This window comes from Diceros bicornis, chromosome 13 (assembly GCF_020826845.1).
Source record: "Diceros bicornis minor isolate mBicDic1 chromosome 13, mDicBic1.mat.cur, whole genome shotgun sequence".
In the NCBI taxonomy this organism is placed as follows: domain Eukaryota; kingdom Metazoa; phylum Chordata; class Mammalia; order Perissodactyla; family Rhinocerotidae; genus Diceros; species Diceros bicornis.
Genome location: NC_080752.1, coordinates 9,866,331 through 9,892,895, shown reverse-complemented (window position 1 = coordinate 9,892,895; position 26,565 = coordinate 9,866,331). Strand labels below are relative to the sequence as shown.

General features: G+C 38.9%; 1 pseudogene; it reads left to right on the top strand.

The window, feature by feature from the left end:
* LOC131413239 (cytochrome P450 4X1-like) overlaps positions 1 to 26,565 on the top strand; it is a 152,027-nt pseudogene that overhangs the window by 91,158 nt on the left and 34,304 nt on the right.

Here is a 26,565-nt window from a genome sequence, read left to right as displayed (position 1 = left end):
ACAAAGTAACTTATTCAAGGTTACACAGACAGTAAATAGTGCCCATTCTTTGAAACTGGTTTGTTCTGAATAGTGAGCCAGGAATCTTAACCAATATGCTGTATTATGTTGGATGTGTGTGACAAATACGTCAGCTTCAAACAACAACTTAGTTACTTGGACAAAGCCCTCAGTTAGTTAACTTTTAGATTCCTTTCTGTGGTAGGCAGAATAACAGCCCTCCAAATATGTCCATGTTCTTATCCTCAGAACCTGGTAATAGGTAGCCTTACATGACAGAAGCAACTTTGCAGATGTGATTAAGTCAAAAACTTTGAGATGAAGAGCCTATTCTATATTATTTGTGTGGGTCCAATCTAATCACATGGGGTCCTTAAAAGCAGAGAACCTTTGCTGGCTGTGGTCAGAGGGAGACATGACTACAGAGAAAGGGTCAGAGAGATGCTGGCTTTGGAGATGGACGAAGGCGTCCTCCATCCTTGGCAAACCAAGGAATATGGGTGGTCTCTAGAAGCTGGAAAAAGCAAGGAAATGCATTCTCCTCTAGGAGCCTCCAGTAGAAATGCAGCCCTGCTGACACCTTGATTTTAGCCCAGCGAGACCCATGTTGGACTTCTGGTCTACAGAACTGTGAGATAATAAATTAGTGTTACTTAAAGCCACTAAGTGTGCAGTAATTTGTTACAGCAGTAATGGAAATCTAATACACCTTCCTCTGAGATTATTCCTGCCTCCTCCATTCGTGTAGCTATAAGAGCTGCGCAGTCTTAACTCAGAAATTTTTGGCTGCCTCCACAGAAGAACCAGATGCCCACCTTGAAGCTACTCTCTTCATCCTATGAGAGTCCCTTGAGTTGTGGAAGAACAGGTATCCATTTATCTGGGACAACTCAGGGTGTAATAGGACCTTTTGTTTGTGAGATTTGGCAGAATCCATCCCTCTCTGAGTCAGAGCTCTGTACACAGACAGGTGAGGAAGGCATGAGTACTCCACCCTCAGCTGCATAGTTGGAAGTGAGGGAGATCTGGGGGATCAAGAAGGTGGTCCTGAAGGTCTCAGTGGAGGACAGGGCAGTGATTCCATTGAAATAACATTACCACATGCACAGGGAGGACTATATTCAACATGAGGACTTAGGAGTTTTGGGGGAGGGAATGATTTTTCCCTTTGTTTGTGGCTGGTTCTGGTAGCTTTTTCTGGTGCAGTGCATTGAGAAACAGTGGCTGAAATGGGGAGAGAGTGTCAACTAAAAAGAGCTGTGACCTTGGCAACCTCATAGGTGGGGCCCCTGACTGAAGCTTGGGCAGGCTCAGCGGTCTCTCAGCACCACTCCCAGGTGGCCTGACAGGGAGCAAAACCAGTTTCCTACAGTGTCACCTGGTGGCAGTGAGAACAATGACAGTGGCTGGGGCTGAGTCAGCTGTAGACCTGGAATCCACTATCTCCTTTGGGACTGAGTAAGGCTCTGGGGGCAGGGATGTGTGGGAGGAAAGGCCTCAGAGGGACCTGGCTGAAACTGTGCCCAGGGGTATTCCTGGTATGAAAGGAATCCCTGGCATTATCCTCCACAATCCTATCCTGGCTGTGAATTTTCTGCTGGGATATTCAGAGCCCATGCAATTGGGGAGGAGATGAATTCAGAAGGAATCAGATATGCGCAACCCACAGGCAGGATTCTAAAGGAATTCTGCAGCAGAGATCACTATTGGTCCTTTAAGAGACAGTGGAGAAAGGGTGGGGAGGTTTCCCACCAATCCTGAAAGGAGTCCCATGTTCCCCAGCCCCCCATCTAGTTCAGGCTCTCATGGGCCCTTTTAGGTCAGTGTATCTTAGAGCCCAGGTGGCACCACCAGTTCACCAGAGGCTTCCTTTGCCTCTCTTGCTTTTGTGTGTTCTGTGTCAGCAACACTCCCCACCCCCAGCCCTTTCTTGAGCAGAAATCGTCAGGGGATTCAGAAGTAGCTCTGCCTCTGCTGTTCAGTACCTGAACCTGAGTTCCAGGTCATTAATTTACCAGTCTACCCTCTTGATTGTGGTGCAGATTTTGTTTTTGTTTTCTGCATGTTTCTCATCTGTGTTCCCTCTTGGGGCACAGGTCATCTGACTCGCCCATCCAACACTTTTCCAAGGCTTCCATGGTGGATTATCTCATAGCACAAAATTAAAATGTCCAGTTTTCGCTCCATGAACTCTGTAAAACTAAGGTCTGATGTTCTCATCTTCCTTCCCTGTGCCCTTGTATCCATTCCTCTTAGAAAAACCTAATAAAACAAAACAGCCTTTCCTGAAAGTCTCCGTGTTTCCCCATCCCCCAGCTGATTCGTCTCAAGCTCATCTCTTAAAGGCCAAGAGCTGTAAACCACGTCCAGTGAAGTTCTCGAGAACCCCAGGAGGCATCAGTACCTCACTCTCTGGTGTCTGCCGCCCCTGCTCTAAGAGTTGACTTGCTTTTCGAAAAGGATATGATATGTTGTCCCAACTCCTGTTCTGGAAACTTGTGACCCTCGGGCAATCTCTGTGACTGTTGCAGGAAGTGTGAACAAGGGAAGAATCTGGGTTTGTGTACCTGTCTGTCTCATGGGCTTGCTGTTCTCTGGTTCCTGAACCAAGATTGGGGTTTCCCTGGGCCTGCCAAGGGCTGCATGGAGTGGGCTCTGGGCTCCCTTTTGCTTACTATTTGTGGTTGGTGCAGGCAAGTGAAGAGAACCTTCACCAACCATGACTGGTAATTTTCCTCTAATGCTGTCTTCTGTTTCCTCTGCTTCACTCTGCAGATCCCAAGTCCAAGAACCTGTACGAGGTCTTGATTCCATGTCTTGGTATGTATGTGCAAACGAGAGGGTGCCCCACTCTGTCACTTGAAGTCCCCTTTCCATGGGAGAGCGTTCCAAAGAAACTGAAATCAGAATTCACATGCGTCAGGAGTATGGTGGGTCTACGCTGCAAGTTATCCAGGGGAAGGTCAAGAGGGACCACTAAGGTCAGCACAGCACAGCTTCCTAGGAGCCCTCCTCGTCCACTTCTCTCCCCAAAGTCTCATCCTCAATGCAGCGTATATGAGAATATGTCCTATCTCTGTCTTTGAAATTGCAGCCTCAGCATCCATATTCTTCACTTAATTTTTCTTTTCTCTTGTTTTCTTGGATCTTTCCCTTTCTTTTAGAATTCCTCTGTTTCCACAAGCAAATCAGTAAAATTTTGCTCCAAAGTACAGTTTCGTAATATTCCATGAGCAGATGAATTAAGACTTTTCGTCCTATAATTGGTATTTGTGTTAGACAAGGAAGGAATTAAAAGAAAGAACGTAGGTGCTGGATTCAGAGCTAGTTGGATTTGAACCGGTGCCAACTGACCAGTGAGTGTGATCTTGGGGAAGTCATCTGTGAAATTAATAAAAGAAACCTTAACTAAATTGGAGTTGGGAAGGCCTGTAGGGGGAGCTCTCATGCTCTATCATACATTGTCAGTTACTTCAAACAGGAAGAGGGTGTGGCTTGCATGTCAGACAGGAAGTATAACTACTTTACTAAGGGAAGATTTCTCTCTGCACCTGCAGCAGCCCAGTCAATGAGAAATGCTGCAGCTCAGCCAATGAGATGCTGTTGCTGCCCTGGACTGTTACTTCCCCCCAGTGGATCTTCCTTTGCAACAGCCCCTCCCTACTCACTCTTATTTTCAATAAAGTCAGCTCCCCTCCTTTGTTTTCTGGATTTGCCTATGGTTCGCCATAGCATGCACATCCCAAATTGCAATTCTCTTTGGCTATTCGAAATGAACTCATTTTGAGGGTAAATAGGTGAATTTGCTTTTTAAGTTGACATATCTAATCTCTCTAAGCCTCCATTTCCTCATCTTTGAAAATGGGGATGAGTTACATCTCTGGGCTGTTGTGAGGATTAAATGAAACATATATTTTCAGCACTTAGTCTGATGGCTGTCATTGTACCAGTGTTGGCCCATGCATCACAAGCCTGGCATGTTGTAAGCACTCAATGAATGATGGCAATTATATATTAATAAACGTTAAGGTCCTTTTTTTTTTTATTTAGTATTTTTTTTGTGTGAGGAAGATTAGCCCTGAGCTAACATCCAATGCCAATCCTCCTCTTTTTGCTGAAGAAGATTGGCCCTTGGCTAATATCCATGCCCTTCTTCCTCTACTTTATATGGGACACCCTGCCGCAGCATAGCTTGACAAGCAGTGAGTCAATGGGTGCCCAGAATCTGGGCCTGCGAACCCTGGGGCACCAACATGGAGCGCGCACACTTAACCACTATGCCACTGGGTCGGGCTGGTTAAATTCCTTTTAAAGCCTAATCTTTCATGGCCCCCCTGGTAACAGGTGATTGTGAGGTATCAGCCTTGATGAGTGTTTTCACTTTGTATCACTTCCAGGGGTGAAGCACAGACTAGGGCTCAAGGAAGGAATATCTGAGGACAGAGTGGACCCTCTTGTCTAGTTCCTCGTGAATTTTGTGTTGCCATTCTAGTTCATGGATTGGTTTGGAGTGGAGAGGAGATGAATATCTGTTGTGTGTCTACTTGGAACTAGAGACCAGGCTAGGCGCCTTACGTATACACCTTCATTTAATATGCACAGCAACACGGTGAGTAGATTTTTATTATCAAACTATTTTTTTTGCCATAATAAAAGTACAGCTTTATTGAACAACTTGTTAAAATCAAAGAGACATATGAAAGCATTAGTTAAATAAGAATCAGTATTCAAGAGATTAACAAAAAGACACTTATGGGATGTGGAAACATATTTGTTATATTGAATTAAATTTTATGAGGCGTTTATTAAAATAGAGTTCTATCTCTAGTTAAAGAACATAGAATGGGTTATTTTCCTTTGCAAAAATCTGACAAAAATATAACAATAGTTAACGCTAACTTTAATGTAACCTTAATGTTATCTATTTTTTTTAATTTTGTGTTTATTGCAGTAACATTGGTTTATAACATTGTAAAAATTTCAGGTGTACATCATTATACTTCTATTTCTGCATAGATTACATCATGTTCACCACCCAAATACTAATTACAACCCACCACCACACACATATGCCGAATTATCCCCTTCACCCTCCACCCTCCCCACTTCCCTTCTGGTAACCACCAATCCAATCTCTGTCTCTATGTGTTTGTTTATTGTTGTTATTATCTACTACTTAATGAAGGAAGTCATATGGTATTTGACCTTCTCCCTCTGACTTATTTCACTTTGCATAATACCCTCAATGTCCATCCATGTTGTCACAAATGCCTGGATTTCATCATTTCTTATGGCTGAGTAGGATTCCATTATGTCTATATACCACATCTTCTTTATGCATTCGTCCCTTGATGGGCACTTATGTTGCTTCCAAGTCTTGGCTATTGTGAATAACGCTGCAATGAACACAGGGGTGCATGTATCTTTACACATTGGTGTTTTCAAGTTCTTTCAAGTTCCACCCAGCAGTGGAATTGCTGGATCATATGGTAGTTCTATCCTTGAATTTTTGAGGAATCTCCATACTGTTTTCCATAGTGGCTGCACCAGTTTGCACTCTCACCAGCAGTGTATGAGAGTTCCCTTCTCTCCACATCTTCTCCAACACATGTTGTTTCCTGTCTTGTTAATTATAGCCATTCCGACGGGCGTGAGGTGATATCTCATTGTAGTTTTGATTTGCATTTGCCTGACAGTTAATGATTTTGAACATCTTTTCATGTGTCTGTTGGCCATCTGTATATCTTCTTTGGGGAAATGTCTGTTCAGGTCTTTTGCCCATTTTTTAATTGGGTTGTTAGTTTTTTTGTTGTTGAGATGCATCAGTTCTTTGTATATTTTGGAGATTCAGCCCTTATCAGATGTATGGTTTGCAAATATCTTCTCCCAATTGTTAGGTTGTCTTTTCGTTTTGTTGATGGTTTCCTTTGCTGTGCGGAAGCTTTTTAGTTTGATGTAGTCCCATTTGTTTATTTTTTCTATTGTTTCTCTTGCCCGGTCACACATGGTGCTTGAAAAGATGTTGCTAAGACTAATGTCGAAGAGTGTGCTGCCTATGTTTTCTTCTAGAAGTTTCATAGTTTCAGGTCCTACATTCAAGTCTTTAATCCATTTGGAGTTAATTTTTGTGTATGGTGTAAGGTAAGGGTCTACTTTCATTTTTTTTCATATGGCTATCCAGTTTTCCCAACACCATTTGTTGAAGAGACTTTCGTTTCCCCATTGTATGTTCTTGGCTCCTTTGTCAAAGATTAGCTGTCCATAGATGTGTGGGTTTATTTCTGGGCTTTCGATCCTATTCCATTGATCTGTGTGTCTGTTTTTGTGCCAGTACCATGCTGTTTTGGTTACTATAGCTTTGTAATATATTTTGAAATCAGGGAGTGTGATACCTCCAGCTTTGTTCTTTTTTCTCAGGATTCCTTTAGCTATTCGGGGTCTTTTGTTGCTCCATATAAATTTTAGGATTCTTTGCTCTATTTCTGTGAAAAATGTTGTTGGAACTTTGATAGGGACTGCATTGAATCTATAGATTGCTTTACAAAGTATGGACATCTTAACTATGTGAATTCTTCCAATCCAAGAGCATGAAATATCTTTCCATTTCTTTGTGTCTCCTTCAATTTCTTTCAGCAATGTTTTATACTTTTTGGTGTACAGCTCTTTCACCTCTTTGGTTAAGTTTATTCCTAGGTATTTTATTCTTTTTGTTGCAATTGTAAATGGGATGGTATTCTTAATTTCTCTTTCTGCTACTTCGTTGTTAGTGTATAGAAATGCAACTGATTTTTGTATGTTGATTTTGTATCCTGCAACTTTACCATATTCGTTTATTACTTCTAAGAGTTTTCTGGTGGATTCTTTAGGGTTTTCTATATATATAATCATGTCATCTGCAAATAGTGACAGTTTCACTTCTTCCTTTCCAGCTTGGATGCCTTTTATTTCTTTCTCTTGCCTGATTGCTCTGGCTAGGACTTCCAGTACTATGTTAAATAGGAGTGGTGACAGTGGCATCCTTGTCTGGTTTCTGTTCATAGAGGGATAGCTTTCAGTTTTTCACCATTGAGGATGATATTAGCTGTGGGTTTCTCATATATGGCCTTTATGATGTTGAGGTATTTTCCTTCTATCCCCATTTTATTCAGAGTTTTTATCATAAATGGATGCTGTATCTTGTCAAATGCTTTCTCTGCATCTATTGAGATGATCATGTGATTTTTATTCTTCATTTTATTAATGTGGTGTATTACGTTGATTGATTTGCAAATGTTAAACCATCCCTGCATACCTGGAATAAATCCCACTTGATCATGGTGTATAATCTTTTTAACATATTGTTGTATGCTATTTGCTAGTATTTTGTTGAGGATTTTTGCATCGATGTTCATCAATGATATTGGCCTGTAATTTTCTTTTTTTGTGTTGTCCTTGTCTGGTTTCGGTATCAGGGTAATGTCGGCTTCGTAGAATGAGTTAGGGAGCTTCCCCCCCTCCTCAATTTTTTGGAAGAGTTTGAGAAGGATAGGCATTACGTCTTCTTTGAATGTTTGGTAGAATTCACCAGGGAAGCCATCTGGTCCTGGACTTTTATTTTTGGGGAGGTTTTTGATTACTGTTTCGATCTCCTTACTGGTGATTGGTCTATTCAAATTCTCTATTTCTTCTTGATCCAATTTTGGAAGGTTGTATGATTCTAAGAATTTGTCCATTTCTTCCAGATTGTCGAATTGGTTGGCATATAGCTTTTCATAGTATTCTCTGATAATCTTTTGTATTTCTGAAATGTCTGTTGTAATTTCTCCTCTTTCATTTCTGATTTTACTTATTTGTGCCTTCTCTCTTTTTTTCTTGGAGAGTGTAGCTAAAGGTTTGTCAATTTTGTTGATCTTTTCAAAGAACCAGCTCTTGCTTTTATTAATTTTTTCTATTGTTGTTTTAGTCTCTATTTCATTTATTTCTGCTCTTATTTTTATTATTTCCCTTCTTCTAGTGATTTGGGGCTTTGTTTGGTCTTCTTTTTCCAGTTCCTTTAGGTGCACTGTTAGATTGTTTATTTGAGATTTTCCTTGTTTGTTGAGATAGGCCTTTATTGGTATAAACTTCCCTCTTAGAACTGCTTTTGCTGTATCCCATAAATTCTAGCATGTCGTATTTTCATTTTCATTTGTGTCCAGGTATTTTTTTATTTCTCCTTTGATTTCTTCGTTGACCCCATCGTTGTTCGGTAGCATTTTGTTTAATCTCCTCGTATTTGTAGCTTTTCTGATTTTCTTCCTATAGTTGATTTCTAGTTTCATACCGTTGTATGAAACAACGGAAAAGATGGTTGGTATTATTTCAATCTTCTTAAATTTATGGAGACTTGTTCTGTGGCCTAATATGTGATCAATTCTGGAGAATGTTCCATGTGCATTTGAAAAGAACGTGTATTCTTCGGTTTTGGATGTAATGCTCTCTATATATCTACTAGGTCCATCTGTTCTAGTGTGTCGTTTAAGGCCAATGTTTCCTTATTGATCTTCTGTTTGGATGATCTATCCTTTGGTGTAAGTGGAGTGTTAAAGTCCCCTACTATTATTGTGTTACTGTCTATTTCTCTTTTTATGTCTGTTAATACTTGCTTTATATATTTAGGGGTACCTACATTTGGTGAGTAGATATTTACAAGTGTTATATCCTCTTGTTGGATTGTTCCCTTGATCATTATGTAATGCCCATTTTTATCTCTTTTTACAGTTTTTGTTTTAAAAACATCCATTTTGTCTGATATGAGTACTGCTACTCCAGCTTTCTTTTCATTGCCATTTGTGTGGAGTATCTTTTTCCTTGCCTTCACTTTTAGTTTGTGAGTGTCTTTAGGTCTGAAGTGTGTCTCTTCTATGCAGCATATATATGGGTCTTGGTGTTTTATCCAATCAGCCACCCAATGCCTTTTAATTGGAGCATTTAGTCCTTTGACATTTAAAGTAGCTATTGATAAGTATGTACTTACTGCCATTTTTTAACTTTTTTTTCCTCAGTGTTTTAGTAGTCCTTCTCTGTTCCTTTCTTCTTCTATACAGAATTTATGGTCTCTTTACTTTGACCTCTATCTGAAAGCTCTACTCTTTAATTCCCCTCCTCCCTCATTTTATGTTTTTGATATCATATCTAACCTCTTTTTTGTGCATGTGTGTCCATTACGTTCTTATCATGGAAATAGATAATTTTTCCTATTTGTGGTCTTGTTTTTTCCCCTTAAATCAGTCCCTTTAACATTTCTTTTAGCACTGGTTTCTCGTTAACAAACTCCTTTAATTTTTGCTTGTCTGGGAAATTTTTGATCTCTCCTTCCATTTTGAATGATAACCTTGCTGCGTAGAGTATTCTTGGCTGTAAGTTTTTTCCTTTTAGCACTTTAAATATATCGTGCCATTCTCTTCTAGCCTGTAAGTTTTCTGCTGAGAAGTCACCTGATAGCCTTATGGGGTTTCCTTTGTATGTAACTTGACTTTCTGTTGCGGCTTTTAGGATTCTCTCTTTATCTTCAATTCTTGACATTTTGATTACGATGTGTCTTGCTGTGGGCCTCTTTGGGTTTATCTTGTTTGGATCTCTCTGTGCTTCCTGTACCTGGATGTCTGTTTCCTTCCTTAGGTTAGGGAAGTTTTCATCTATCATTTCTTGAAATAGATTCTCTGCCCCTTTGTCTCGCTCTTCTCCTTCCGGGACATCTATAACACGGATGTTAGCACGCTTGATGTTGTCCCAGGGGTCCCTTAGACTGTCCTCACTCTTTTTAATTCTTTTTTCTTTTACCTATTCATCTTGGGTAATTTCTTCTAGTCTTTCATCCAGCTCACAGATCCGTTCTTCTGTATCCTCTACTCTGCTTTTGAGTCCTTCTAGTGAATTTTTCATTTCCAGTATTTTATTCTTCATTTCTGATTGGTTCTTTTTTATATCTTCCATTTCTTTGTTGACATTCTCACTGAGCTCATCTATTCTTCTCCCGACATCAGTGAGCATCCTTAACACTCTTAGTTTGAACTCTCTGTCCAGTAGGTTGCTCATTTCTGTTTCACTTAGTTCCTTTTCTGGGGTTTTGTCCTGTTCCCTTACTTGGAATGTATTCTTTTGCCTCCTCATTTTGCCTCTTTCCCTGTGCTTGTGTCTATGTATTAGGTAGGTCAGCTACGTCTCCTGCTCTTGGATAGATGACCTTATATAAGTGATGCCTTAGGGGGCCTGTAGTGTGCTTCCCTCAGTTCTCAATGTTCCAGGGGTGACCCCTATGTAGGCTATGTGTGCCCTTCTGTTGTGGCCTGTTTGCTCTCCCTGTAGGTGCCCAGGGAGGCTGAGTTATGCTCCTGGCCAGCTGTTGTAATGCTCAGCTGCTTGTAGTTGTTGTGGGCCCTTCAGTCTCTTTATCAGGTGTGCAGAGCCCCAGCACAGTTGGCTGCAAGTTCTAGTACCACATTTGTATTGCAGTATTTCTTTAAGTGAGTAGGCCCCCAGTGTGGCAGGTTGTTAACCTCAGGGGCTTACAATTGCTATAAGCCTCCAGCCTTTAGGTCTCTTGTCACTTCTCTGAGGATTGCAGCTGGGTTGGGCTGGCCTCAGGCACAGGAGCACCCAATTGTTTCAGGCTTTGGAAGGTGGAGCAAACCCCCTATGTGGGTCTTTGAGAAGCACAAGTCTTCTGCAGCTGACAAGCCCTGCCACCCACAGGTCCACACACACAGTCAACACAGTCCTGACCCATGTGCATGCCCTGACCTCCCAAAGTGGACCCAGTCTCTCCACAGCGGGAGCCCCACACACTTCACCACCACCCCCCACTCTCCACCTGCTCCTTGTCCACACCCTGTCCCACTGAGGTAGGCTCAGTTGCCAGGCTGCAGAGAATCCAGTCACCAATCTATGCAGGCCCACAAGTTGCCTGAGGGCTTGTTGTTGGGTGGGGCCAGTCTCTAGGGTGGGCTGCCTGTCCTGGCTGAGCTGGATTAAATAGGTGCTCTAGTGGGTGGGGCAGACCTGGGCTAGCAGGCCCCAGGGAGATCTCCAATGGCATCTGTGTCAGCTCGCCCACACCAGGCCACAACAATGGCCACCGCCAATGTCCCAGTCCCTGGAGAGGTCTCACCTCTCACCGTGATGCACTCAGGGCATCTTAGGTGAGTATCTTTTCACCACAGCATTGTGCACCTTTCTTTCTGGTGATTTTAGGATGTTTTCTGAGATGGGTGAATTTGCGCATGGGCCCTTTAAGAGCCAGTTTTAGTTTCTTTGTGAACCGGGTTTTCTGGAGGTGCTCCCCAATGTTTTAGTAGCAGGCAAAGTCAGATATTATGCCACTCGTCTCGATTGTGCTGGGTCCACAAAATGCCCACAGAGGGGGCGTTCCCTGGCTCAGGGCCCCACGCCTCCAGTGAGGGCTGCGTACCTGTGGGCTGCTCCCAGGCGGCCGTGAAGCTGACCGCTTGTGAAGGTGGCATTTTTCCTCTCCAGAAGGGAGTTTCTGCCTCTTCCACCTCAATTAGGATTGTCCTTTGTTGCAGGAGTTCCTCTTATCCAGTTTTCAGTTCTGTCTCAGTGTTAATTTTTCCACGAGTAGTTGTAAATTGGCTGTGTCCACGGGAGGAGGTGAGTTCAGAGTCTGCTTACGCCGCCATCTTGACTGCCTCCCTATCACACTTTATCATTGAAAAAATCAAGCCTCAGGAAAGTTAAATGATTTATTCAATTACTGTACAACTAGTAACTGGTGATTTCATGATTACCTCTTGTAGACAGCAGATGATCATTACAAGTTGACCTGAGCCCTTCCAAAGGGGCAGGAGGATGTCGCAGAGGAACATTCCTATGGGCTACCTCTGATGTATAAATGAGTTCTATTCCAAACCTCTACTGTACACAATATATTTTTAACTTGTACTAATTTAAAAATCAGGCAGGTAATTCATTAATACAGTTTCATCATAAACACTTCAAACACCACAGACAAAGCCAAAGGTTCCCTCCGCCTTCTGCAAACCCATCCCTTTTCCATAGCACCACTGTTACCAGCTGGTTGGCTGGGTTCTCAGCCAACCTCACAAAGCAGATTTAACCTGAAGTTTGCTGGATTGTGGTGAAAATACGCATGTGAGTTCCTGAGGGAGAGGACTTGAGGTGCAGGCTAGAGGGGGCATGCTCTTCTGATTCAGGTGCTGTGCAGCTTTATGCACAGTTGCACATCAGCCGGTGGTGGTATTTGAGTTTATCTCCATTTTGATAAACCACTGCCATCTTCCTTGCTTCTCAGTCCCACATTTCCCTGAGATTCCTCTCACAACTCCTCCCTCTGCTGAATTGTTCCAAAGTGCCTCCAGCTTGGAGCCTCCTCTTTGCTCTCATTTCTTCTCAACTCACTTCTTGTACTCAGTAAAACTTACATAATTCAGGATGAAAGCAATTGACTAAACAATGACACTCAGGTAAAAGCTTTAAAAAAAATCCTTTTGCCTTTTTTCCACGGCCTCCGAATCCTTGGCACTCAGGCATAGGCATAGGCACTCAACAAATGTAGGTTGATCTGAACTTAAACATTTAAGTTTATTTGTATTTTTACACAAAGAATGCTTATTATAACAATAGCAGTTTCATCAGGGAACTTTGTGTCAGTTTAAGCCACAAAACATTTCAGGGGGTGTGAGTAGGTCATTTTGGGGTGAAGTAAAGTGGACACAGGCAGCGCTTGGCTGGGAGCCAGCTCCCTGCAACAGCCCCTATTCATGCTTCTCTCTGTCCCTTAATTCCGAAAAAGGTTTTCTTTACTGCTCCAAGTTTATTTTAATTGTCATTATGGTGGTTGAGAATAGTGATGGGATGGGGTGTCTAGCGATTTGGGGACTGAAGATGAAGGAAGCTCTGCGGAGACCTCTTGTAATTGTGGGTCTTGTATCAGAGACTGTCCTTTTACTGGGACTCTGATCTGTTTCAAAGCAGAGTTATGGTAATAATAGAAAGGCCAAAGATACTTAACTCAGCCGTTTACCAGATACCTGGTTTGCTCCAGGCTCTTTCTCACCTAGCTGGGTGCATATCCTCTTCCTCATGCCAAGGAAGCACTTGGCTTATTTGCTCACATGCCCTTTGGCTCCTGCTTGGTCAGGGCCGTCTCCCCTACATCACAGGGGCAGAGTCAGGGAAAAGCCTTCTGATACAGGCAGTCTGGTGATGGTGATGTTGTTGATTTGACCTCCTGTGCCATGGTAAGTGGGAGAAGATTTGTGACACTTAGGAAACAAGTGTAGAGGTCTTTGAGCACATCAACTTGATGACCCTGGACATACTCATGACCCTGGAAATACTCAGCCACGAGACCAACTGCCAGATAAATAGGTCAGTGATGGGAGGGCCAAAAGACACTTGTTTGCCAGTATCTAAGTCATTTATTGACATAATATCCCCATTTTCTCTTTTAGCACCTGTGATCTTTATGTAAAATCAACATTTGGAGCCAGCAAAATCATCTTTTACCACTTGTACCGTTTCTTATATCACCACGACATACTTTTCAAATTCAGCCCCAAGGGCCACCGCTTACAGCAGATAAGCAAAATGCTGCATCAGCACACAGGTAGTTCTTGGGTTTGGGCTGCCCGAGGCCGTACACTGTCATCACTGTATCGTCTGTCTAGAGGAATAGGCCTCAGTGTGAAAGGAGAAAGAATTCTTGTCCTAATGGAGCTCTTATATGCACACTGCTCCAATGAAATACACGTCCTTTAGAGGAGTTTGCTACTTCCAGAGTGGTGGTCTTATCAGAAGTTTTCTATATATCATACAATTTTTATTATGTAAAATTATTATTAATACAAATATAACATAAGTGGGCATTTAATATTTCAAAGCACACATGGCATATGGCTTTTTGTGCAGTGATTGCAGTAATGATGACAAGCTAAATGCATTCATGCAACGTAGGAATGAACAGGGGAACAGAGTAAACATGGACATACAATCAAAAGAAGGGGGAAACAGGGAGTTGTTCAATGGGTGTGTTAACCGAAATGAGCAGCTTTACGAGGCAAAGATAAGTTTTAAAGAGAAGAGAGCTTTTATTAAAGGTTTTTAAACTGGGAAAGTACACCTAAACCCACAAGTTGATAGGTGAGCCCCGCCTTGGTCTTGGGGTGGCTCGTTTTTAAAGGCAAAAAGTGTAGGGTGTGCAAGGTTAAGGTTGAGTCCAGTTCTGACTGGTCGCCCTTTCCAGCTACCGTGTATCTTGTGTCCGGGTCTTTCCAAATGTCCTAACTACAGGGAAAACTACTGCATTGTTCTCCGGCCATCTGGTAACAGTCAAGGTTAAAATGTAATTTTTTATTTCTGCCCATAGATCAGCCTTGAGGTGGTCATGGTAACCATCACATTGACTCTGGCCTCATTCTTATCTCTTTCTTTTATCAGCTATGAAGTTTCAGTTATGCCAGATGAATAAATTCTGCAGATCTGCTGTACAACACAGTGCCTATAGTTCACCATACTGTCTTGTACACTTACAAAGTTAAGTGGGTGATATCAGGCTAAGTGTTCTTACCACAGTAAAAAAGTAAAAGAAAAGAAGCTCGGTTCAAAAATAAATAGTTTTAGCAAAAATAAACAAAAAAGTTGAAATAGATTAAGCTTTTTAAGCAATTCAACATGACTTCTCGTGAACACCATATGGAGAATATTTATCAAGCAGTTAACTAATCCTTCCTCAGCTCCACCACTTACTAGCAGTGTGACTTTGGGCACGTGACTTACTGCTTTTTCTCAGTGTCATCTGTAAAATGGGGATGGAAAAGAACCTATCTCATAGTTCGTGGTGATGATTAAATATGATAATATATGTAAAGCACTTAGGACAGTGTCTGACGTGGAATAAATGTTAAATATCAAATATATTTGCCCCCAGGAAATTTGAAAGACACACCTACATGCGCACTTACACGCATATGTGCCCACATGAACATAGACATTGTAAGGAGGACACTCAGATAAGCAGGTTAGAAACAATTAAGACAGAAATGGGCATTATTTATAGCAGGAGTTCTCAACCTGTTCATGTCATGGCCCACAAAGAAAATGTTAATGCTGTATGGCTCATCGGAGGAAACAGGAGTGGATTTGGGGGCATCTACATGGAACTTGGTGAAAAAAACTTTACATTTTCTTCGTATTACATAATTATGATGAAAAACCAAAATGCGAAGTATTAGGGAAAAGATTAAATGTTACATTTGTCCAAAAAATTTTATTTTTTCGTCATATTGATCAATATTTTCTTTTATTGCATCTGGATTTTGAGTACAAGTTAAAAGCCTCACCCGTGGCACCAATGACATTAGCCTGGATATGTCTCTGCTGTGGGGAGCTGTCCTGTGCATTGTAGGGTGTAGCTGCATCCCTGACATCCACCCACTCGATGCCAGTAGGACTCTGACAGTTGTGGCAACTGAGAATGTCTGCATATATTACTGCATGTCCCCTGGGGTCAAAGTTGTCCCTGGTTGAGAATCACGGCCCTATGCCCAGATTGTAGAGAAATTCATCCATGCTTTCTTCTAGTGGTTGAAGGGTTTTGTTCTTTTTGCATTTAGATCTCTGATCCATTTAGAGCTTCTTCTTATGTATGATGTGAGGTGTTGATCTAATTTTCCCAAATGGTTGTCCAGCTGTCTCACGACCACTTATTAAAAAGTTCCATCTTTCCCAGTGATTTGAGATAACCAACTTTATCATATTCTAAATTGACATATATACTTGGACCCATTTCTGGGCTTTCTTTTCTATTCCATTGGCCTATCTATTCATGTGCTAGAATCACACTGATTTGAAAAGAGCTTGTAGTGTGTTTTTTAAAATTAATAAACTATTTTTAGAGAGTTGTAGGTTTACAGAAAAATTTAGCAGAAAGCACAGAGAGTTCCCATATTCTTCCTAACCCCCTCACACACAGTTTCCCTTATTATTAACATCTTGTATTAGTGGGGTACTTTTGTTATAATTGATGAACCAATATTGATACACTATTATTAACTAAAGTCCATAGTTTAGGGTTCACTCTTTATGTTTTATGGCCTCTGGGTTTTGACAAACATATAATGATATGTATCCACCAGTGGAGTATCATACAGAATAGTTTCACTGCCCTAAAAACTCCACTGAGCTCAAGTTATTTATTTCCTCCTTCCTTTGCCCTGAACCCCTAGCAAACATTGACTTTTTTACTGTCTGTATTGTTTTGTCTTTTCCACATCATTGCCTGGAGTCATACTGTATGCCTTTTCAGATTGGTTTCTTTCACTAAGCAATTTGCATTTAAAGTTCCTCCATGCATTTTCATGGCTTGAAAGTTCATTTCTTTGTATTGCTAAATAATGTTCTATTGTATGGATGCACTAGTTTGTTTACCCATTCACCTATTAAAGTACATCTTGGTTGCTTCAAAGTTTTGGCAATTTTGAATAAAGCTGCTATAAAGATCTGTGTGCAGCTTTTTCTATGGAGATAATTTTTGGGCTTCTTTGGGTAAATACCAAGGAGCATGATTGCTGGATGATATGGTAAGAATGTGTTTAGTTTTGTATAAATCTGCCAAATTGTCTTCCAAAGTGACTGTACCATTTTACATTCTCACCAGCAATGAATGAGTTCCTGTTGCTCCACATTCTCACCAGCATTTTGTATTGTCGGTGCTCTATATTTTGGCCATTCTAATAGATGCCTAGTGGTATCTCTTTGTTGTTGTTGTTTTTAAAAATTATTTTATTGAGGTCAAATTGGCTTATAACATTGTATAAATTTCACAGGTACATTATTATGTTTCAGCTTTTGTATAGACTGCATTGTGTTCACCATCAAAAGTCTAGTTTCCATCCGTCAACACTATGTGTCCCTTTACCTCTATCGCCTTCCCCCAACCCCTTCCCCTCTGGTAACCACCAATCTGTTCTCCTTATCTATGTGTTTGTTTCTTTGTATATCTTCCATACATGAGTGTAATTATACGGTATTTGTCTTTCTCTGCCTGACTTAATTCGCTCAGCGTATCGTCAAGGTCCATCCATGTTGTTGCAAATGGCACAATTTTGTTCTTTTTTATGGCTGAGCAGAATTCCATTGTATATATATATATATATATATATATATATATATATATATATATATATATATATATATGTATCCCATCTTCTTTGTCCATTCATCCGTTGATGGGCACTTTGGTTGCTTCCAAGTCTTGACCATTGTGAATAATGCTGCAATGAACATATGGGTGCATATATCTTTTCAAATTAGTGTTTTCATGTTCTTTAGATAAATACTCAGAAGTAGAATAGTTGGGTCATGTGGTATTTCTATTTTTAATTTTTTGAGAAATCACACTAATTTCCATAGTGACTGCACCAGTTTCCATTTTCATGAGGAGTGAATGAGGGTTCCCTTTTCTCCACATTCTCTCCAACGCTTATTATTTCTTGTCTTTTTAAATAATAGCCATTCTGATGGGTGTAAGGTGATATCTCACTGTAGTTTTGATTTGCATTTCCCTAATAATTAGTGATGTTGAACATCATTTCATGTACCTGTTGGCCATCCATATATGTTCTTTGAAAAAATATCTGTTCATATCCACTGCCCATTTTTTGATGGGGTTGTTCATTTTTTGTTATTGAGTTGTATGAGTTATTTAGATATTTTGGAAATTAACCCCTTGTCAGATATATGATTTGCAAGTATTGTCTCCCACTTGATGGATTGTCTTTTTGTTTTGTTGATGGTTTCTTTTGTCATTCAGAAGCTTTTTAGTTTGATACAGTCCCATTTGTTTATTTTTGTTTCCCTTGCCTGAGGAGACATAATATTCAAAAATATACTGCTAAGACCAATGTCAAAAAGTGTAATGCCTATGTTTTCTTCTAGGAGATTTATGGTTTTGGGTCTTACGTTCAAGTCTTTAATCCATTTTAGGTTAATTTTTGTGTATGGTCTAAGATAATGGTCTACTTTCGTTCTTTTGCATGTGACTATCCCATTTTCCCAGCACAATTTATTGAAGAGACTTTCCTTTCTCCATTGTATGTTCTTGGCTTCTTTGTCGAAGCTTACCTGTCTACAGTTGTGTGATTTTATTTCTGGGCTCTCAATTCTGTTCTGTTGATCTATGTGTCTGTTTTTGTGCCAGTACCATGTTGTTTTGATTACTATAGCTTTGTAGTATTTTTTGAAGTCAGGGATTGTGATGCCTCCAACTTTGTTCTTTGTTCTCAGGATTGCTTTACCTATTCAGGGTCTTTTGTTGTTCCATATAAATTCTAGGATTCTTTGCTTTATTTCTGTGAAGAATGTCATTGGTATTTTGATTGGGATTACATTGAATCTGTAGATTGCTTTAGATAATATGGACATTTTAACTATGTTCATTCTTCCAATCCATGAGCATGGGATATATTTCCATTTCTTTATGTTTTCTCTCGGTACTGTCTTATAGTTTACAGTGTATAGGTCTTTCACCTCTTTGGTTAAATTTCTCTGTAGATATTTTATTCTTTTTGTTGCTATTGTAAATGGGATTGTATTCTTGATTTCTCTTTCTGCTAGTTCATTATTAGTGTGTAGAAATGCAACTGATTTTTGTACATTGATTTTGTACCCTGCAACTTTACTGTATTCATTAATTACTTCTAATAATTTTTGGTGCATTTTTTAGAGTTTTCTATATATAGAATCATGTCATCTGCAAATAGTGACAGTTTTTATTCCTCCTTTCCAAATTGGATGCTTTTTATTTCTTTTTCTTGCCTAATTGCTCTGGCTAAAACTTCCAATTCTATGTTGAGTAAGAGTGGTGAGAGTGGACATCCAGGTCTTGTTCATGTTCTTAAAGGAACAGCTTTCAATTTTTCCCCTTTGAGTATGATGTTTGTTGTGAGTTTGTCATCTATGGCCTTTATTATGTTGAGGTACTTTTCTTTTATAACCATTTCATTGAGATTTTTTATCATAAGTGGATGTTGGATCTTGTCAAATGCTTTCTATGCATTGAGACGATCAAATGGTTTTTATTTTTCATTTTGTTAATGTGGTGTATCACATTGATTGATTTGCAGATGTTGAAACATCCCTACATCCCTGGAATAAATCCCACCTGATGGTGGTGTATGACCCTTTAAATGCATTATTGTATTTGATTTGCTAGTATTTTGTTGAGGATTTTTGCATCTGTGTTCATCGGTGAGGTTGGCTTGTAATTTTCCTTTTTTGTGTGGTCCTTGTCTGGTTTTGATATGAGAGTAATGTTGGCCTTGTAAAATGAGTTAGGAAGCATCTTGTCCTCTTCAAATTTTTTTGAAGAGTTGAGAAGGATAGCTATTAAGCCTTCTTTGAATGTTTGGTAGAATTCACCAAAGAAGCCATCTGGTCCTGGAGTTTTGTTTATTGTGAAGTGTTTGATTACTATTTCAATCTCTTTACTTGTGGTTGGTCTATTCAGATTCTCTATTTCTTCTTGATTCAGTTGGGAGGTTGTATGATTCTAAGAATGTATCCATTTCTTCCAGGTTATCCAATTTGTTGGCATATAGCTTTTGTTTTGTATTCTTTCATAAACTTTTGTATTTCTGTGGCAGCCATTGTAATTTCTCCTCTTTCATTTCTGATTTTATTTGAGCCTTCTCTCATTTTTGCATATCAAGTCTGGCTAAGGGTTTGTCTTTTTTTTTTCTCTCTCTCTCTCTTTTCAAAGAATCAACTCTTATTTTCACTGAGCCTTTCTATTGTTTTGTTTTGTTTTGTTTTGTTTTTTAGTCTCTATTTCATTTGTTTCTTCTCTGATTTTTATCATTTGCTTCCTTCTACTGACTTTGGGCTTCATTTTTTCTTCTTTTTCTCATTCTTTAAATTTCCCTTTTAGTACCAATTTGCTACATCCCATAGGTTTTGGTGGGTTTTTTTTCTTAACTTTATTGAGGTAATAATAGTTTATAACATTGTGGAATTTCAGTTGTACATTATTATTTGTCAGTCATCATATATAAGTGCTCCTTTACCCATTATGCCCACCCACCACCCCCTATCCCCTCTGGTAACCACTAATCTGTTCTCTTTTTGTCCATGTGTTTGTTTATCTTCCTCATATGAGTGAAATCGTATGGTATTTTTTTTTCTCTGTTTGACTTATTTTGCTTAACATTGGGCCCTCAAGGCCCATCCATGTTGTTGTAAATGGGACAACTGTGTCTTTTTTATGGCTGAGTACTATTCAATTGTATATATATACCACATCTTCTTTATCCATTCATCAGGTGATGGGTAGTTGGGTTGCTTCCACATCTTGCCTATTGTGAGTAATGCTGCAATGAACATAGGGGTGCCTGAGTCTCTTCGAATTGTTGATTTCAAGTTCTTTGGATAAATATCCAGTAGCGGGATAGCTGGGTCGTATGGTATCTCAAGTTTTAATTTTTTGAGAAATCTCCGTAATGTTTTCCATGGTGGCTGCATGAGTTTGCGTTCCCACCAACAGTGTCTGAGGGTTCCCTTTTCTCCACATCCTCTCCAACAGTTGTTATTTTATTGTCTTGGTGATTATAGCCATTCTAATGGGTGTAAGGTGATATCTCAAAGTAGTTTTGATTTGCATTTCTCTGATGATTAGTGATGTTGAACATCTTTTCATGTGCCTGTTGGCCATCTGTATGTCTTCTTTGTAAAAATGTCTGCTCATATCCTCTGCCCATTTTTTTATTGGGTTGTTTGTTTCTTTGTTGTTCAGTTGTGTGAGTTCATAATATATTTTGGAGATTAACCCTTTGTTGGATATATGACTAGCAAATATTTTCTCCCAGTTAGTGGGTTGTCTTTTCGTTTGTTCCTGGTTTCCTTTGCCATGCAGAAGCTCTTTGATGAAGTCCCATTTGTTTATTTTTTCTTTTGTTTCCCTTGCCCAAGTAGACACGGAATTCGAAAACATCCTTCTAAGACCGATGTCAAGGAGTGTACTGCCCATATTTTCTCCTAGGATTTTTATTGTTTCATGTCTTACATTAAAGTCTAATCCATTTTTGAGTTACTTTTTGTGTATGGCAAAATATAATGGTCTACTTTCATTCTTTTGCATGTAGCTGTCCAATTTTCCCAACACAATTTATTGAGGAGACTTTCCTTTCTCCATTGAATGTTCTCAGCTCCTTTGTCAAATATTACCTGTCCGTAGATGTGTGGTTTTATTTCTAGGCTTTCAATTCTGTTCCCTTGAATTGTGTGTCTGTTTTTGTGCTAGTACCAAACTGTTTTGATTACTATAGCTTTGTAGTATATTTTGAAGTCAGAAATTGTGATGCCTCCAGCTTTGTTCTTCTTTCTCAGGACTGCTTTAGCTATTCAGGGTCTTTTGTTGGCCCATATGAATTTTAGGATTCTTTGTTCTATTTCTGTGAAGAACGTCACTGGGATTCTGCATGGGATTGTATTGAATATGTAGATTGCTTTAGGTAGTATGGACATTTTAACTATGTTTATTCTTCCAATCCATGTGCATGGAATATCTTTCCATTTCTTTGTGCCATTATGGATTTCTTTCAATAATGTCTTATACTTTTTATTGTATAGGTCTTTCACCTCCTTGGTTAAATTTCTCCATAAAGATTTTATTCTTTTTCTTGCAATTGTAAGTGGGATTATATTCTTGAGTTCTCTCTGTTAGTTCGTTATTTCAGTATAGAAATGTAACTAATTTTTGTAAGTAGATTTTGTACCATGCAACCTTGCTGTACTTGTTGATTATTTATAATAGTTTTCTGATGGATTCTTTAGGATTTTCTATATATAAAATCATGTTGTCTGAAAACAGTGAGCATTTAACTTCTTCATTGCCAATTTGGATACCTTTTGTTTCTTTTTATTTCCTAATTGCTCTGGCCAAAACCTCCAGTACTATGCTGAATAAGAGTGGCGAGAGTGGGCACACTTGTCTTGTTCCTGTTGTCAGAGGGATGGCTTTCAGTTTTTCCCCATTGAGTATGATGTCGGCTATGGGTTTGTCATATATGGACTTTACTATGTTGAGGTACTTTCCTGTTTTACCCATTTTATTGAGAGTTATTATCGTAAATGGATGTTGGATCTTGTCAAATGCTATCTCTGCATTTTATCTGCATCTATTGAGATGATCATGTGGTTTTTATTCCTCATTTTCTTGATGTGGTGTATCACATTGATTAATTCATCAATGTTGAACCTTCCTTGCATCTCTGGTATAAATCCCACCTGATCATGGTGTATGATCCTTTTAATGTATTGCTGTATTCAGTTTGCCAATATTTTTTTGAGGATTTTTGCGTGTATGTTCATCAACAATATTGGCCTGTAATTTTTCTTTTTTGTTTTGTCCTTGTCTAGCTTTGGTGCCAGGGTGATGTTGGCCTTGTAAAACATGTTAGGAAGTGTTCCATCTTCTTAAATTTTTTGGAATAGTTTGAGAAGGATAGGTACTAAATCTTCTTTGAAAGTTTGGTAGAATTCTCCAGAAAAGCCATCTGTTCCTGGACTTTTGTTTTTTGGGAGGTTTTTGATTACTGTTTCAATCTCTTTGCTTGTGATTGGTCTGTTCAGATTCTCTATTTCTTCTTGATTCAGTTTTGGGAAGTTGTATGTGTCTAAGAATTTATCCCTTTCTTCTAGATTGTCCAATTTGTTGGCATATAGTTTTTCATAGTATTCTCTTACAATCTTTTGTATTTATGTGGTATCCATTGTAATTTTTCCTCTTTCTTTTCTAATTTTATTTATTTGAGGCTTCTCTCTTTTTTTCTTAGCAAGTCTGGCTAAGGGTTTATCAATTTTCTTTATCTTCTCAAAGAAGCAACTGTTAGTTTCATTGACCCTTTCTACTGTTTTTGGTTTCAATTTCATTTATTTCTGCTCTAATTTGTATTATTTCCCTCCTTTTACTGACCTTGGACTTTGTTTGTTTTTCTTCTAATACTAGTAGGTATAGTTTAAGATTGCTTATTTGAGATTTTTCTTATTTGTTAAGATGGGCCTCTATTGCTATGAATTTCCCTCCTAGGACCCCTTTTGCTGCATCCCATATGATTTGGTATGATGCATTTTCATTTTCATTTGTCTCCAGATTTTTTTTATTTCTTCTTTAATTTCTTCAATGATCCATTGGTCATTCAGTAGCATATTGTTTATTTTCCACTTATTTGTTGCTTTCCCAGCTTTTTTCTTATAGTTGATTTCTAGTTTCATAACATTGTGGTCAGAAAAGATGTTTGATATTTCAATGTTCTTTAATTTATTGAAGCTTGCCTTTTTTCCCAACATATGGTCTATCTTTGAGAATGTTCCAAGTGCCCCTGAGAAGAATGTGTATTCTGCTGTTTTTGGATGGAGTGTTATATATATATCTAAGTCCATCTGGTCTAGTTTTTCATTTAATTCCACTACTTCCTTGTTGACTTTCTGTCTGGCTGATCTATCCATTGATGCTAGTGGGGTGTTAAGGTTTCCCCATACTGTTGTGTTGCTGTTAATATCTTCCTTTAGGTCTGTTAATAGTTGCTGTATGTACTTTGGTGCTCCTGTGTTAGGTGCATGTATATTTATAAGTGTTGTGTCTGCTTGACGGAGTGTCCTTTTATTATTATATACTGCCGCTCTTTCTCACTCATTGCCTTTTTTATCTTGATGTCTACTTTGTCTGATATAAGTATGGCAACACCTGCTTTCTTTAGTTTGCCATTAACGTGGAGTATATCTTCCATCTCTTTAGTCTGAGCCAGTGTTTTTCTTTAGAGCTGTTTCCTGGAGGCAGCATATTGTTGGGTCTTGTTTTTCAATCCATCCAGCCACTTTGTGTCTTTTTTTGAAGAATTCAATCCATTTACATTTAGAGTGATTATTGATATACGAAGGCTTAATGCTGCCTTTTTATCACTTGTTTTCCAGTTGTTCTTTATTTCCCTTATTTCTTGTCCCATTTGTTTTGGATTGCTGCTTCAGTTTGGTGGTTCTGTATGATTGTCTTCTCAGTTTTCTCGTTGTTTATCATGTGTGTCTGTCCTGATTTTTTGCTTAATGGTTACTGTGAGGTTTGTATAAAAGATCTTGTAGATGATATAGTGCATTTTCTGATAGCATCTTATTTCCTTACTCTAAGTAGTTTTCATCACTTTCCTCTTCCCTGTCTAAGTTATTGTTGTCACTACTTATTCCATTTTTTTGTGAGTTTGTGGTTAAAAAAGAAGTGATTATATTTATTTTTGATGTTTTCCTTCCCTTTATAGTTAATGTTATAAATAATTGTTTGCTAACCTGTTCTGATAGAGAGATGCAGTTTTCTGATTTTGTCTATTTATCTTCTTACTCAAGTCTTTGTAAACTCTTTTCTTTTTTTTTTTTTTTGTTTCAGGTATGAGGGCCTTCCTGATCATTTCTTGTACAAGTGTTCTTGTGGCGATGAACTCCCTCAACTTTTGTTTATCTGGGAAAGATTTTATTTCTCCATCATATCTGAAGGACATCTTTGCTGGATAGAGTATTCTTAACTGAAAGTTTTTATCTTGCAAAATTTGAGTATATTATTCCACTCTCTTCTAGCCTGTAAGTTTTCTGTTGAGAAATCCACTGAAAGCCTGACAGGTGTTCCTTACTAGGTTATTTTCTTCTGTCTTACTGCCCTTAATATTTTTTCTTGGTCATTGACTTTTGCCACTTTTACTAATATATGCCTTGGAGAAGGTCTTTCTAAATTCATGTAATTAGGAATTTAAGTATTCGCTTCTTTTACTTGTAATTCTAGCTCCTTCCCAAGGTTTGGGAAGTTTTCAGCTATTATTTCTTTGAACAAGCTCTCTGCTGCTTTCTCCCTGACTTCTCCCTCTGGAATACCTATAATCCGTATGTCACATTTCCTAATTTAGTTGGAATTTTCTTGGAGAATTTCTTCATTTCTTTTTAGTCTTAGATCTCTCTTCTCCACCATCTAAAGCATTTCTATATTTCTGTTCTTTATATTGCTAATTCTGTCCTCCATAATATCAGCTCTGTCATTTAAGGATTCCAGTTTTTCTTCATCTCATTCATTGTGTTTCTCATCTCCAACATTTCTGATTATTTTTTTTTTAATTTTTTGTTTATTGCAGTAACATTGGTTTATAACATTGTATAAATTTCAGGTGTACATCATCATCCTGCTATTTCTGCATAGATTACATCATGTTCACCACCCAAATACTAACTACAACCCATCACCTCACACTTGTGCCAATTTATCCCTTTTGCCCTCTTCCCTCCCCCCTTCCCCTCTGGTAACCACCAATACAATCTCTGTCTCTATGTGTTTGTTTGTTGTTGTTATTTTCTACTACTTAATGAGTGAGATCATACGGTATTTGACTTTCTCCCTCGGACTTATTTCACTTTGCCTGATACCATCGATGTCCATCCATGTTGTCACAAATGGCTGGATTTCATCGTTTCTTATGGCTGAGTAGTATTCCATCGTGTATATATACCACATCTTCTTTATCCATTCGTCCCTTGATGGGCACTTAGGTTGCTTCCAAGTCTTGGCTATTGTGAATAACGCTGAAAAGAACACAGGGGTGCATGTATCTTTACGCATTGGTGTTTTCAAGTTCTTTGGATAAATACCCAGCAGTGGAATAGCTGGATCATATGGTAGTTCTATCCTTAATTTTTTGAGGAATCTCCATACTGTTTTCCATAGTCGCTGCACCAGTTTGCACTCCCACCAGCAGTGTATGAGAGTTCCCTTCTCTCCACATCTTCTCCAACACATGTTGTTTCCTGTCTTGTTAATTATAGCCAATCTGACGGGCGTGAGGTGATATCTCCTTGAAGTTTTGATTTGCATTTGCCTGACAGTTAATGATTTTGAACATCTTTTCATGTCTCTGTTCGCCATCTGTATATCTTCTTTGGAGAAATATCTGTTCAGGTCTTTTGCCCATTTTTTAATTGGGTTGTTAGTTTTTTTGTTGTTGAGATGAATGAGTTCTTTATATATTTTGGAAATTAAGCCCTTATCAGATGTATGGTTTGCAAATATCTTCTCCCAATTGTTAGGTTGTCTTTTAGTTTTGTTGATGGTTTCCTTTGCAGTGCAGAAGCTTTTTAGTTTGATGTAGTCCCATTTGTTTATTTTTTCTATTGTTTCTCTTGCCCGGTCAGACATGGTGCTTGAAAATATGTTGCTAAGACCGATGTCGAAGAGCGTACTGCCTATGTTTTCTTCTAAAAGTTTTGCAGTTTAGGTCTTACATTCAAGTCTTTAATCCATTTGGAGTTAATTTTTGTGTATGGTGTAAGGTAAGGGTCTACTTTCATTTTTTTGCATGTGGCTGTCCAGTTTTCCCAACACCATTTGTTGAAGAGACTTTTTTTTCTCCATTGTATGTTCTTGAATCCTTTGTCAAAGATTAGCTGTCCATAGACGTGTGGGTTTATTTCTGGGTTTTCGATTCTATTCCATTGATGTGTGTGTGTCTGTTTTTGTGCAAGTACCATGCTGTTTTGGTTACTATA